The sequence below is a fragment of the Oratosquilla oratoria genome, chromosome 7 (genome assembly GCF_046742065.1).
Source record: "Oratosquilla oratoria isolate Oo_2021 chromosome 7, ASM4674206v1, whole genome shotgun sequence".
Classification (NCBI taxonomy): domain Eukaryota; kingdom Metazoa; phylum Arthropoda; class Malacostraca; order Stomatopoda; family Squillidae; genus Oratosquilla; species Oratosquilla oratoria.
In genome coordinates this window covers 83,128,747-83,140,930 of record NC_134783.1, presented here as the reverse complement: position 1 = coordinate 83,140,930, position 12,184 = coordinate 83,128,747, and the positions used below count along the sequence as shown (strand labels likewise).

The window sequence follows — 12,184 nt, the reverse complement described above, 5'->3', positions numbered from 1 at the left end:
CACACACCCCTACACCTGCGCTTTTGCCACGTCGTATCACATGAGTAGGAGGACCACGGGGAAGTTTTGGCAACTTTATAGTCAGATCCAACTTTAGATGTTGCAGTGGGTCATGTCAGCGAGTGAGTTGTGAACAACTTTTATATCTTGGTCGTAGATTTGCGATGTGAAATGGTCATTTACGACCTCGTAAACTTATTCATATCAAATATTCGATGTAAACAAACACGCCTGCTACAGCTCATAAGCCTCCAGTTGCTGTAGTACTTAGAACTGAATCCAGTTATATATATATATATATATATATATATATATATATATATATATATATATATATATATATATATATATATATATATATATATATATAAACCCGCCTGTGTTGGTTGTCCTACAGTGTCAGGATCTACCAACCAGAAATCTTTTGGTCTATAGGATTGTGTTGTCATTTCGGTTCACATAGTATGTTTATTAACGCGTCTGTTTGTGGTGTGTGTCCACACTTGGGGAAATTTGTCCGTGCAGTCGAATGCATTGACACATTTTCCCACGAAACACGAAACTACAATGAATAATTAATTTATTCGTGTAGTTTTACGAATGAGCACGAGTTTCTGTATGCATGTGAATTTAGCGCGAATGTTCTTGTTGTTGATTTAGTTTAGTGCAGGAAGCTTAAGCAAAGGTGTAGAGGACTTGGTACTGGTGCATTTGCAGGTAAATATATGTCATGTAATGCTTGCTGGGGACCGAAAATGTAACTACTCGCGCGCGCGCGCGCGTGTGTGTGTGCGTGCGTACGTGTGTGTGTGTATGCGTTTATGTGTACGTGTGTGTACGTGTCTGTAGACGTTGATTCAACAGTGTCATCTGGAACTATTCTCTGCCTCTCTCGCTCCATTCTGTCTCCCCCCTTTCCTCCTCCAACTCCTCCTCCCATTCATACTCCTCCTATTGCTACTCCGTTTCTTCATCTTCCTCCGCCACCAGCTCCACCCCCTCCTCCTCCTCCTCTTCCTATACCTCTACCTCTACCTCTTGTTTCTCCATTTCTTCTTCCTCCTCTGCCACCTCCTCCACCTCCTCCTTTTCCTCATCCTCTTTCATTATGTCCTATTCTTCTTTTTTTTCTTCGTTCTGCTCCTTCTTTATCTCCTATCCTTCCTCCTCGTCCATTTCCTATTCATCCTCCTCTCCCATCCTTCTCCTATTCTCCCTCCTCCTCGTCGTCCTCCTCTTCCTCCTCGTCCTCCTATTCCTACTCGTGCTCCACCACCTCCTCCTCGATGCCCGCCCTTCCGCCACTCGTGCCGAAGGAGAGAAAGCACTTCTGGCTTCAAGTGGCACTTCAGGCTCTCCATCAAGGCTGAAGGTGTCAAGACGAGGAGGAAGAAGTTGGAACAAAGCAAGACTATCACAATTAACTCATGAAACGGAAGAAGTGAGGGCGGGGGAGAGGGAGGGTGGAGGTGGGAAGGAGAGGGGACGAAGAGAGGTGGGTGGGGGGAAGGTTGAGGCGGGCGTGAGAGGGTGTGGATTATGAGTAACCCGTGAGGAGTAGCGTTTCTGTCCTTGGTGACAGTATCCTACTGAATAGGTGGTCTAGAAGAGATTTCATGAGGGCAACAGGAAGTTAAAATTAAAAGTGATCAGTACTCTCACGTAAGGATCGGGTGTGTTTATTCTCTAATCATAAATGTATAATTTAATGTTTGCTTAAAAAAGGGTAGAGTGCCGGAGGACTGGAGGAGTGCCTGTATAGTTCCAATTTACAAGGAAAAAGGGGGACAGGTATGAATGTAGTAGTTTCAGAGGGATCAGTTTGTTGAGTGTAGTTGGGAGGGCTTATGGGAGGGTTTTGATTGAGAGGATTGGGAGAGGAACAGAGGGAGTAATTGGTGAGGAACAGTGTGGGTTTAGGACAGGTAGTGCGTAGGTCAGATTTTTGTGGTAAGGCAGATATATGAGAAACCTATAGGAAAAGGTAATTTTTTTTTTTTTTACCTTTATGGATTTGGAAAAGACTTATGACAGGGTAGACAGGAAGGCACTGTGGGAATATTGCAGATACACTGGATAGGAGGAAAGCCGTTCAGAGTAGTCAAGAGTTTTTACGAGAGTAGTAGAGCCTTTGTTAGAATCAGAAATGGAGAGTGATTGGTTTGAGGTAAAGGTGGGACTTCTATATGTCGCCTTGTCTGTTCAATTTATGTATGGATGGGGTGGTGCGAGAGGTAAACGCAAGGGTAATGGGTCGGGGATTGGAGATGGTTAAAGAAAATGGAGAAAAGTGGGAGATAAGCCAGTTGTTGTTTGCTGATGACACTGCACTTGTAGCAGGATCAGAGGAGGGATTAAGGAAGTTAGTGACAGAGTTTGGGAAGGTGTGCGAAAGAAGGAAGTTGAAGATAAATTTGGGTGAAATTAAGGTGATGAGATGTACAAGGGGAGGAAGTGGATATTTTTAGATACTTGGGTGCGAATGTGGCGGGAAAGGGAGGAGTGGAGGTGGGGGTAGGAAGTAGATTGAGAGAAGCAAGTAAATACCTTGGGGGGATTAAAAAAAATGTAATGAGAAATAGACATTTGGGAATGAATGCCGAGAGGAGATTGTGTGGAGGAGTGATTGTACCGACAACACTGTATGGGGGCAAAAACATGGAACACAAGAGAGGAGGACAGGAGGAGTTTGAATGTGTTTGAGATGAGGTGCCTTAGAAGTATGATAGGGGTTACTAGGCTGGATAGATTGAGAAATGAGGTGAGGAGGAGAACGGGGGTGGAAAAGGAGTTGGGAGATGGGGTTGATGAAAGAGTATTGGGATGGTTTGGGCACATGGAGAGAAAGAGTGAAGAAAGATTAGAAAAAGAGGTGTGGAAGGCAGAGGTGGAAGGAGTGAACATGAGGGGGCGATAAAAGATGAGATGGATGTGGGGTAAAAGGGGCATTGGGAAAGAGGGGAATGTCTGTTGAGGAAGGACGGGAGAGAACAGAAGATAGGGGTGGATAGAGAATGGTTGTGTAAAGATAGGGGTGAATGGAGAATGGTCGTGTATGGATGATACTCTGATGAATGGAAGGGAATGGGTGGGGGATGTGGGGTGAGGGAGTATGTGTGAATAATGATTTGACGTAGCCCGAAGGGATTTCATCCCGCCTTCTCTTTTTCTGCATGAGGGGACGGAGAGGGAGGGTCCCCGATTAATGAAGCGGCCTTACTGTGGATGTGCCGTGTCTTGCTACACTGCTTCTGATCCAGGCCAGTGGGCGAGATGCAGGAATGACCCGTCATCCAGGAGGAACCAAGATAAGAGTTGAGGGAGGGAAGGCGAATGGGAGTGGAGTATGTGGGTATGGAATGGGTGGGAGTGGATTTTATGCCTTTATTTTTTTGCTACCTCCCTTGTAAGGGGAAAAAGCCTTTGGTATATGTATGTACGAGTATGTGTAAATTTTTCGGTAGAAGTAGGAGGTCGGGACAGGAGGAAGTGTGGTGGTGAGGATGACATGTGGGGCCCAAGGCGGGAAAAAGAAAGGAAAAATAAACAAACACTTGACTTTGTTGTGCCTAAGGGTGCGAAGAGGAGGAGAGAGAGAGAGTGAGAGAGAGAGAGGAAGAGGTATTGTTGATGGGAAGAGAAGGGGTAGGGGTAGAGGGATAAGAGGAAGTGGAAAAGAGAAGAAATAAAAGGGAAAAGGTTAGTGCCGACAGAATACCAGTGTTTCTATCCACCGCCGAGGAGGAAAGGGTGAAAAGGAGAAAAAAGGACGTGAAAAGAGAAAGAAGAAGGTAGGTGACATAGGAGGAGGAGGAGGAGGAAGAGGCAGTGAGTAGGAGGAGACAAAAGTAGAAGGAAGAAATGGGAAAGGACGAGGAAGAGGAGTAAATGTGATGGCAGTGGTCCCTGCCATTGGAATTTACAACTCCAATTTCCCTGGAAGAGTCTAGACTTTTCTCTTTAGCTAAATAAAATCGCCTGGCGGCAGACAGACGAAACACACAAGTAGAGTAGAGTACTCAAAGGTACTGTTACTGGTAGAATAGGATGGAAATGGGGTTGCGAATGGGATGGGGCTGTGTAATAGGGATGATGTGGGAGAATGATTATTAATGTCCTCATGGGTCCCGGACTTATGTAGTACTGTTTCATAGCTTCCTGGTGATCATTAATACAGAAAAGAATCGCCCGACATCTGGTACATATCACCGGTTACCGGTCTAGGAACCCTACAGGAAGGTGCTAGGACGTTCTAGGTACCACAGGAGTCAGGGTTGAGGGCCATTGGTAGAGTGGAACAGGAACTTCTGAGCCGAATACAAAAGGTTTTTCGAGGACGTCTCTGGGTCTTCGATGAGGAGGAGGGCTTACGGCGTTTTCTAAGAAATCGGGTTCCCTCTTTCTCTCTTTCTCTCTCTCTCTCTCTCTCTCTCTCTCTCTCTCTCTCTCTCTCTCTCTCTCTCTCTCTCTCTCTCTCTCTCTCTCTCTCTCTCTCGCTCTCTAAAAAAAAAAGGTTGGGGGGGGGTAAAAGTCTTACTAGGTTGTTTTCCACGAACTTACAGATCCGAGGGCGCGGTGAAGCCATAGGGCACTTGGCAAACGAGTTTGAATAGATGGGAGTTGTAAAAAGGAGCGGCATGCTCTTGGTATGACATCAGGTCAAGGAGGTCGTGGTGGTCGCATAGGCAGAGCGCTTTGATCTTGTCATGAGGGGGCTTGGGCTCGAGTCCTGCACAAGGCCAACCTTCTGCAGGGCATTGACCCTTTCGTTGGGTAGCGGGTGTTCCTCAGCAGAATGAAATCGCCAGTCGGCAGCTTCAGTATGCTGAAATAGAAGAACAGAGCGAAAGGTCGAGATAGTCTCTCTCTCTCTCTCTCTCTCTCTCTCTCTCTCTCTCTCTCTCTCTCTCTCTCTCTCTCTCTCTCTCTCTCTCTCTCTCTCTCTCTCTCTCTCTCTCTCTCTCTCTCACACACACACACACACACACACACACACACACACACACACACACGCACACACACACACACACACACACACACACACACACACACACACACACACACACACACCTTTTCGCCAATGATATGCGATGCCCTGTGTACACACGTTGCTGTGATTACCCCTAGACGATTTGATTCATCTGAGGACTCGACCCAGGCTAGGGTGGGGTCACGATCGAGATTCTCTTCAGGCCGGGGGTCGCCTGCCCTTTGATTGAGGCGAGGTCGCAAGGTAAACGAATGTATGTCCCTCTCTCCCTCCTCCCACTCCCTCCTCCTACTCCAGTATTACTACCTAAGTAGACATATCATCCGTAGTTTCCTGACCGTCCCGGCTGTTCTTTTTCCCCTCCTCTCCCCCCCCCCTTTTTTTCTTGAATTACCTTGCATAACAGTTCGACCTCCCGTTTAACCCTACACCCGTATCTCCTATCTCATTTGTTCCCTCCCCCTCCCCCCTCCTCATCCCCTCTTTCCTCATCCCCTCTCTCCTCCTCCCCTCTCTCCTCATCTCCCTTTTTCTCCTCTCCCCTTATCTCCTCTCTCACTCCTCTCTCCTCCTCCCCTCTCTCCTCCTCCCCTCTCTCCTCCTCCCCTCTCTCCTCATCTCCTCTCTTTTCAATACCTTTTTCCGCCTCCCCTCTTTCCTCATCTTTTCTCTCCTCCTCTCTCTCATCATCTCCTCTACTCTCCCCTCACTCCTCTCTCCTCGTCCCCTCTTCTCCCCTTACTCCTGTTGCTCCTCTTTCCCGTGGCTCCTCCTCGTCCATTTCATTCCCAATTTCCCTTTGTCCTGCCTGCCTGCCTGCCTGCCTTCTCTGTCTTTTATTTTCACCGCGCTCCCCTTTCTCACTTGTCATTGGATTAGTTGTGTTTTCGCAACTGAGACAAACTGGCCCAGGACTCGCCTGACGGAATCTTGGCCAAAGATCGGCAGTACATCGATAAGATTGCAAGGTCCATCATCGGAGTCATCGTATTGAAGTTTGTCGTTCTCGGCGATTTTAGTTTAGGTTAGATTATGTTAGATTTTAGTTTAGTTTAGATTCATCTGTCGCCAGGCGATTTTGTTTGTCAGTTGGGGTAAGCACTCCCCCCCCCCGTCACCCCCTTCCCGCAATGACAGGGTTAGAACTGTCGTGAGATTATCTCGTTTGAAACGTTACTTGTTCCTGTCGATTTAGCTGACCTACATTTGTCAGTCTGATACCAAAGTTTCGAAAACGTATCAGTCGAGGACTTAAAAAGCTCTGTTCTTACTAGTGGTTTGAACCGCGCGGGAGCCGCGGCTGTACTGCATTGTCAAGGAAAAACTGCGCTTTTATATATGAACGCCTCCATTGACTTAATTGTAATTGAACCGTCGCGGTTAAAACCGCTAGTGTGAACAGGGCCACATTTCATTCAAACCGACATTAGGCGATTTTAGCCAACCGAATGAAATCTTTGTCAGTCAGAGGATTCATTGTTTCTCTCCGATGTATGTCCTTGAAATGATGCAACGTCATTGTTGTAGCCGTGTCGTGTTTCAGAATACAAGATCCCATTAGTCATGAATGAATCGGCCCCGTGGAGACTGAGTTGTTTTAAGAAACAGTTAGAAAACTTTATGGATAGAGATGACAAATGGTAATGGACATGCAACTGCCTAATGTAGGCCTTATGGTCTCTTGCAGTGTTCTTATGAGACTTTGTCGATGATGAGAATTTGACTGGCCTCACCTGGGGGGTGGGGACGTTAGGGGAGGTGAGCTGGGGGAGGAGGAGGGGGAAGGAGGCATAATCTGCAGAATCTGTACCAGAGCGACCTACAGATCTATGTATTTATATACATATTGTATAATTAGATAAAGATAAAACCTTATACTCCAGTTCATTCTCATCTTCTATTCTCCCCCTCTCCCCCTCTTTCTCCCCGTCTCTCTCCTCTCCCCCTCTCCCCCCTTCCTCTTCCCTCTCTCTCCCTCTTTCTCTTCTCTTCAATGTTCCCTCTAAGCTGTGCGTATGTGCGCGTGCACATGTTTGACAACTAGCACACACAAGGTTTTCAAATGATATTAAAATCCATTCAATAAAGAAGTTCCACCCAAACATCAACTTATAAATTCTCTAAAAAAAATATGGTAACTTGCCAACAGTCAAACCAATAATTGTTTTTTCTTTTCCTCTTCTAACTCTAGTGCTTCCATTGCAAACGAAATGACTTTGCCGCCGCCATGGGTTCGCACAGACTTTTCGGAGGAGGCAAAGTTTGCACACAAGCAAATTTCTGCCCACACTCACAGAAAAAAAAAGAAAAATAGACAGAGAGAGAGAGAGAGAGAGAGAGGGAACATTACTTCTCTCTCTCCCCCATTACTCTACCCTTTCTCTCTCCTCTCTCGCTACCCCCTTTCGCTCTCCCCTCTCTCCCCTTTCTCCTCTTCCCCTCTTTCTTTCTCCCTCTCCCTCTCCCTTTCTTTCCCCTTTCTCTCCCCTCTCTCCCCTCTCTCCCTCCCCCCCTGTCTCCTCTCTCCCCCTCCCCCTTTCTCTCCCTCCCTCCCTCTCTCTCTCTCCCTCCCTCCCTCCCTCCCTCCCTCCCTCCCTCCCTCCCCCTCCCCTTTTCTTCCCTTCTCTCTCCCTTCATTCCCCTCGCTCTCCCCTTTCTCCTCTCTCTTCCCCTCTCTCTCTCTCTCTCTCTCTCTCTCTCCCTCTCTCTCTCCCTTTCTCTCTCTCTCCCTCTCTCCCTTTCTCTCTCTCTCACTCTCCCTTTCTCCCCCTCTCTCTCCCTTTCTCCCCCTCTCTCTCCCTTCATTCCCCTCGCTCTCCCCCTTTCTTCTCTCTCTTTCCCTCTTTCTCTCCCTCTCCCCCTCTCCCTTTCTCTCCCCTCTCTCTCTCTCTCTCTCTTTTTCTTGTGGGGGTTGACACCCGCTAGGACCTCGCATGTATTGTCTCTCCTTTTTTCTTTCATCGCCTACTCCTGTCATGGTCGCCATCGTCCTTCCTTAGTGTAGTGTGCAGCGGCGTGCGGCCTCAGGTTTCACCTCTCGGACGAATCACGTGGGCGGCGTCGTCGTCGTCTTCTTCAGGGCGAATGCACCCGCCCCTGTGCAGACCCTCTGTGACGTCGCTCGAACCGCGTGACGTCACGTCCAAATGGACTAGTGGCCATGTTTATGCAGAGCTGTTCGGATCCTTTAATTAAAGATGGGGGACAAATCACGAGCTCTGCATAGGCATTTCAATTGGACAAGTTTATGTGAGAAGGAAATAGTCAGGAACTGGTTTACCAACAAAGTGGTTAACGCATGGAATAAACTTAGTGACAGCGCTGAGACAATTGGTTGGTTTAAGAGAAGATTGAGTAACTTTATGGATAGGGTGGTAAGGGACATGGAACTGCCTAGTATAGGTCTCTTGCAGTCTCCTCGATTCTTATGTTATGTCGTAGGTTTTTCGATATCAATAGTCTAAATACTTAAAACATAAACGTAAGCACCAGTATGCAACTTAAGTTCTCTTGTAAGTGTTTTTCATTAACTAGGCTACTGTGCACAGAACTGGGCATATATATCGTCAGCAGTCCAAGGGCCAATTAAGATTATTCGAGGGCTGAATTCAGCCCACGGGGGGGGTCGTCGTTTCAGTGGTCCGGGCTTGTTGTTTTACGGGCAGCCAGGCTTTAACAAAGAGAGGCCTCCTATAAATACGAATAAAAGAGGATGCTCGCTAGCCGAACGGGTTAGAGCGTCGCTGACTGTGGCGGAGGTCGAAGTGACGCCACACGCTTCAAAGCCCTCTGTAAGGGGCACCGTCCTAGCCTCCTAATAGAGGGGGCTCGCGACGTTGAACTGAATCGTTAAATCACGAGTAAATGAAGTCTCCTTGCGGCACTTTGACGACTAAAGCCGTAGAGGGCAGCGAGACCATAAGGCCTACAGTAGAGAGTTCCATGTTCTTTACCACTTGTCATCCCTATCCATAAAGTTATCTTCTCTTAAAACAAACAATTGTTTCAGCGCTGTTACCAAGTCAATTTCATTCGTTAACCACTCTCTTTGTAAACCAGTTCTTGCCTATTTCCTTCTTAAGCCAAAATTTGTCCAATTTAATTCCATTACTACGAATCCTGCCCTGTTGTCTTTATATGATAACCTTGCCTGCACCAACCTTGTTAAAGCTCTTGATTTTGAGGACCTCTGTTTCCCTCGGCTGAATTAAATCGCCTGGTGGCAGCTAGAATAAGTTACTGAGGGATTAGTCAAATGCCATGGGATACCTGTACACTTACACACACACACACACACACACACACACACACACACGCACGCACACACACACACACACACACACACACACAACCACGCACATGTCCATTCCGTCTATAGTGCACTTCATTAATTCAATTTAATAAAGCCTTAAAATCAGATCAAATTGTACATTGTCAGTTTATCACTGTTAAACCAATAAACCGAATATTATTATTATTATGGTTATTATTATTAATTATCATTCTTGTTACACTCACATGTGCACAACTACGCAAGCATACATAGTTCGCACGCACGCCTACACACACATTTACACACACACACACACACACACACACACACACACACACACACACATACACTTACACAGGGGCTTGCTCGTGCGGTATTGTCTTGGACTGCTAACTCAGCGATTCTGAGATTGATTCCTGCATAGGTCTTAAAATGCATTACAAAACTCCAACCAGTTTCGCCTCTACCATGGGCAAGGAGTTGGTGTGTGTCTGTATCTGTGTGTGCATTTGCCTAGTTGTATCTTACGGGAAGGGGAGCTACGCTCGTGGTGTCCCGTCGCAGTATCTAGTTTGCTCTTAAATTCATGTATGGTTTTTGCACACACTATTGTTTCGGCCAATTTGTTCCAGACATTCAACACTTTGTGGAAAGCTGTTATTTTGAGGGCCCTTCTATAACTGTCCTTTTTTAGTTTCTTTTCGTGTCCTCTTATCCCAGTTTAGTAGGTCTTCTCTATCAAGGACTTCCACTCCTCTCATGATTCTATACATGGTCAATAGGTCAACTCTTTCTCTTCTTTGTTACAGAGTCTGTAATTCCAACTTTGACAGTCTCTCCTCATATGACAGTTTTCAAAGTGTTGGGACCATCTTCGTAACTGCTCTTTGGATTCTTTCAATTTTCATTCCATTCTTTGTAGTACTGGGTGTCTGTAATCTCGCTGCATACTCCAGTTTTTGCCTTATTAGTGTGATTAGCATTTTCTTTACCATTTCTTTGTCCAAGTAGGTAAATGCCACCTTTATTGATCTTAGTAAGCTGTAGGTTTCTCCGACAATTTTATTTATCTGTTTATAAGGTGTCATGTCCTTTGTGATAATCACTCCCAGGTTTTTTTTTCAGAACTAACTTTCTTTACTTTCTTTGTACTGATTCTGTATTGTCCTGATATTTTTTTTTTTTACTTTTTCCAAATTCCATTACGCTACATTCCTTTATGTTGAAGTCCACTTTCCATTTGCTCCATTCCCAAACACTGTTTAGGTCTCTCTGGAGCGACTCGCAGTCCATTTCTGTACTTACTTTCCTCGTCAGTCTTGCTTCGTCTGCAAAGAAGTTCATGTAACATTTTACACCCTCATCCATGTCATTTGTATAAATGGCAAACATTATCGGAGGCAATACCGATCCCTGTGGGACACCACTAATCACTTCTTCCCAGGTAGAACTCTTATCATTGAGCATCACTCTCATTTTTCTTTCATGCAAAAAAATCCTTCATCCATTTTAATATTTTTCCTTGTATGCCCCCAATGGTTTCCAGTTTTGATAATTTTTGTATGGAACTTTATCAGAAGCTTTTTGTAAATCTAGGAAAGCACAGTCAGCCTAACCATTCCTTTCTTGTACTAGTCTTGAATAGAAACAGATCAAATTTGTGGCACAAATCCGAATTGTCTCGGGTTTAGTATTTTGTTTTCCTCCAGATGTTTTGTCCATCTATATATTTTTTTTTTTCACAAATTTTGGCTACTGTACTTGTAAGGGAGACCGGTCTATAATTGGTTGGGTCTTCCTTGTTCCCCCATTTATATATTGGTACGATATTTGCATTTTTCCAGTCTCTCGGTATTTTTCCTTTTTTAAGTGAGCAGCTTATTACCTTATATATTTTGTCTGTTAGTTCATCTATACATTCTTTTAGTATCCAGTTTGCAATTCCATCCGGGCTGTGCGATTTCCTGATATAATTTTTTATTATTTGGTCCATTATTTATTTTCTTGTTACAATTATTTCACTCTTGGGTGGGGATCTCACTTCACTTCTTTCATTTTCTCTAGTGAACACAGACTTGAAGTGTTTGTTCATGACATCAGTCATTTCTATATCTTCTGTGTATCCTATGTCCCAATGATGTAATTTTACTACTTCCTGTTTGTTTTTTAGTTTACTGTTCACATATAGAATAATTTTGATTGGTCCTTACATTTTTCTATTATGTCTTTCTCATATTTTCTTTTTCCTCCCTGCGCACTTTTACATATTCATTCCTTAGATTGATATATATTCACCACTTTCCATTATTTTATCTTTTCTCCATCTTTTCCAAGCTTTATCTCTTCTATCTTTGGCCTCACTGCACCTTCTGTTATATCAGCACTTAATATACACCTTTTCCTGGTTTTGTCTTGGTATATATTTATCCGCTCTTTCATTGTAGATTTCTTTCAAAATAATCCATTTCTCTTCCACTTGTCTCCTCATTGTAGATTTTTTCCCAGTTCGCATTTGAAAGGAGTTTCTAAGTTTTCCAAAGTCTGTTTTGTTATACATCAGTCTTCATTTTCTGTATTTCTCATTTCTTTCCTTGTTTCCTCTTTTAGCTCAAACTCAAGTAGTATGTGGTCACTTTTCCCAATTGGTGTCTTGTATTAAATTTTATCCACGATTTCAGGCTCTGATGTATTAGATCTAGTCTTGACGGTTCTTCATTATTTCTAAATCTAGTATTTTTTGCCCATTATGTCATTGTATATTCTATAGTCATTCCAATATATTTCCCCAAAGGTCCTCTCTACCTTTCACTATAATCTCTTCCCATATTTCCTTGCAGTTGAAATCACCCATAAGTACTACATTTCCTCCGTCCTTCAGCGTCTCCTTTAATGAATGCTTTGTATCTTCTAACATTTTAGAG

The 12,184-nt window shown here is 44.6% G+C and overlaps 1 protein-coding gene across 8 annotated transcripts in view; it reads left to right on the top strand.

Moving 5' to 3' along the window:
- The window catches only part of mib2 (E3 ubiquitin-protein ligase mind bomb 2), a 672,548-nt gene that overhangs the window by 517,698 nt on the left and 142,666 nt on the right, over nt 1-12,184 (top strand). The gene's annotated exons all lie outside the window — the stretch shown is intronic.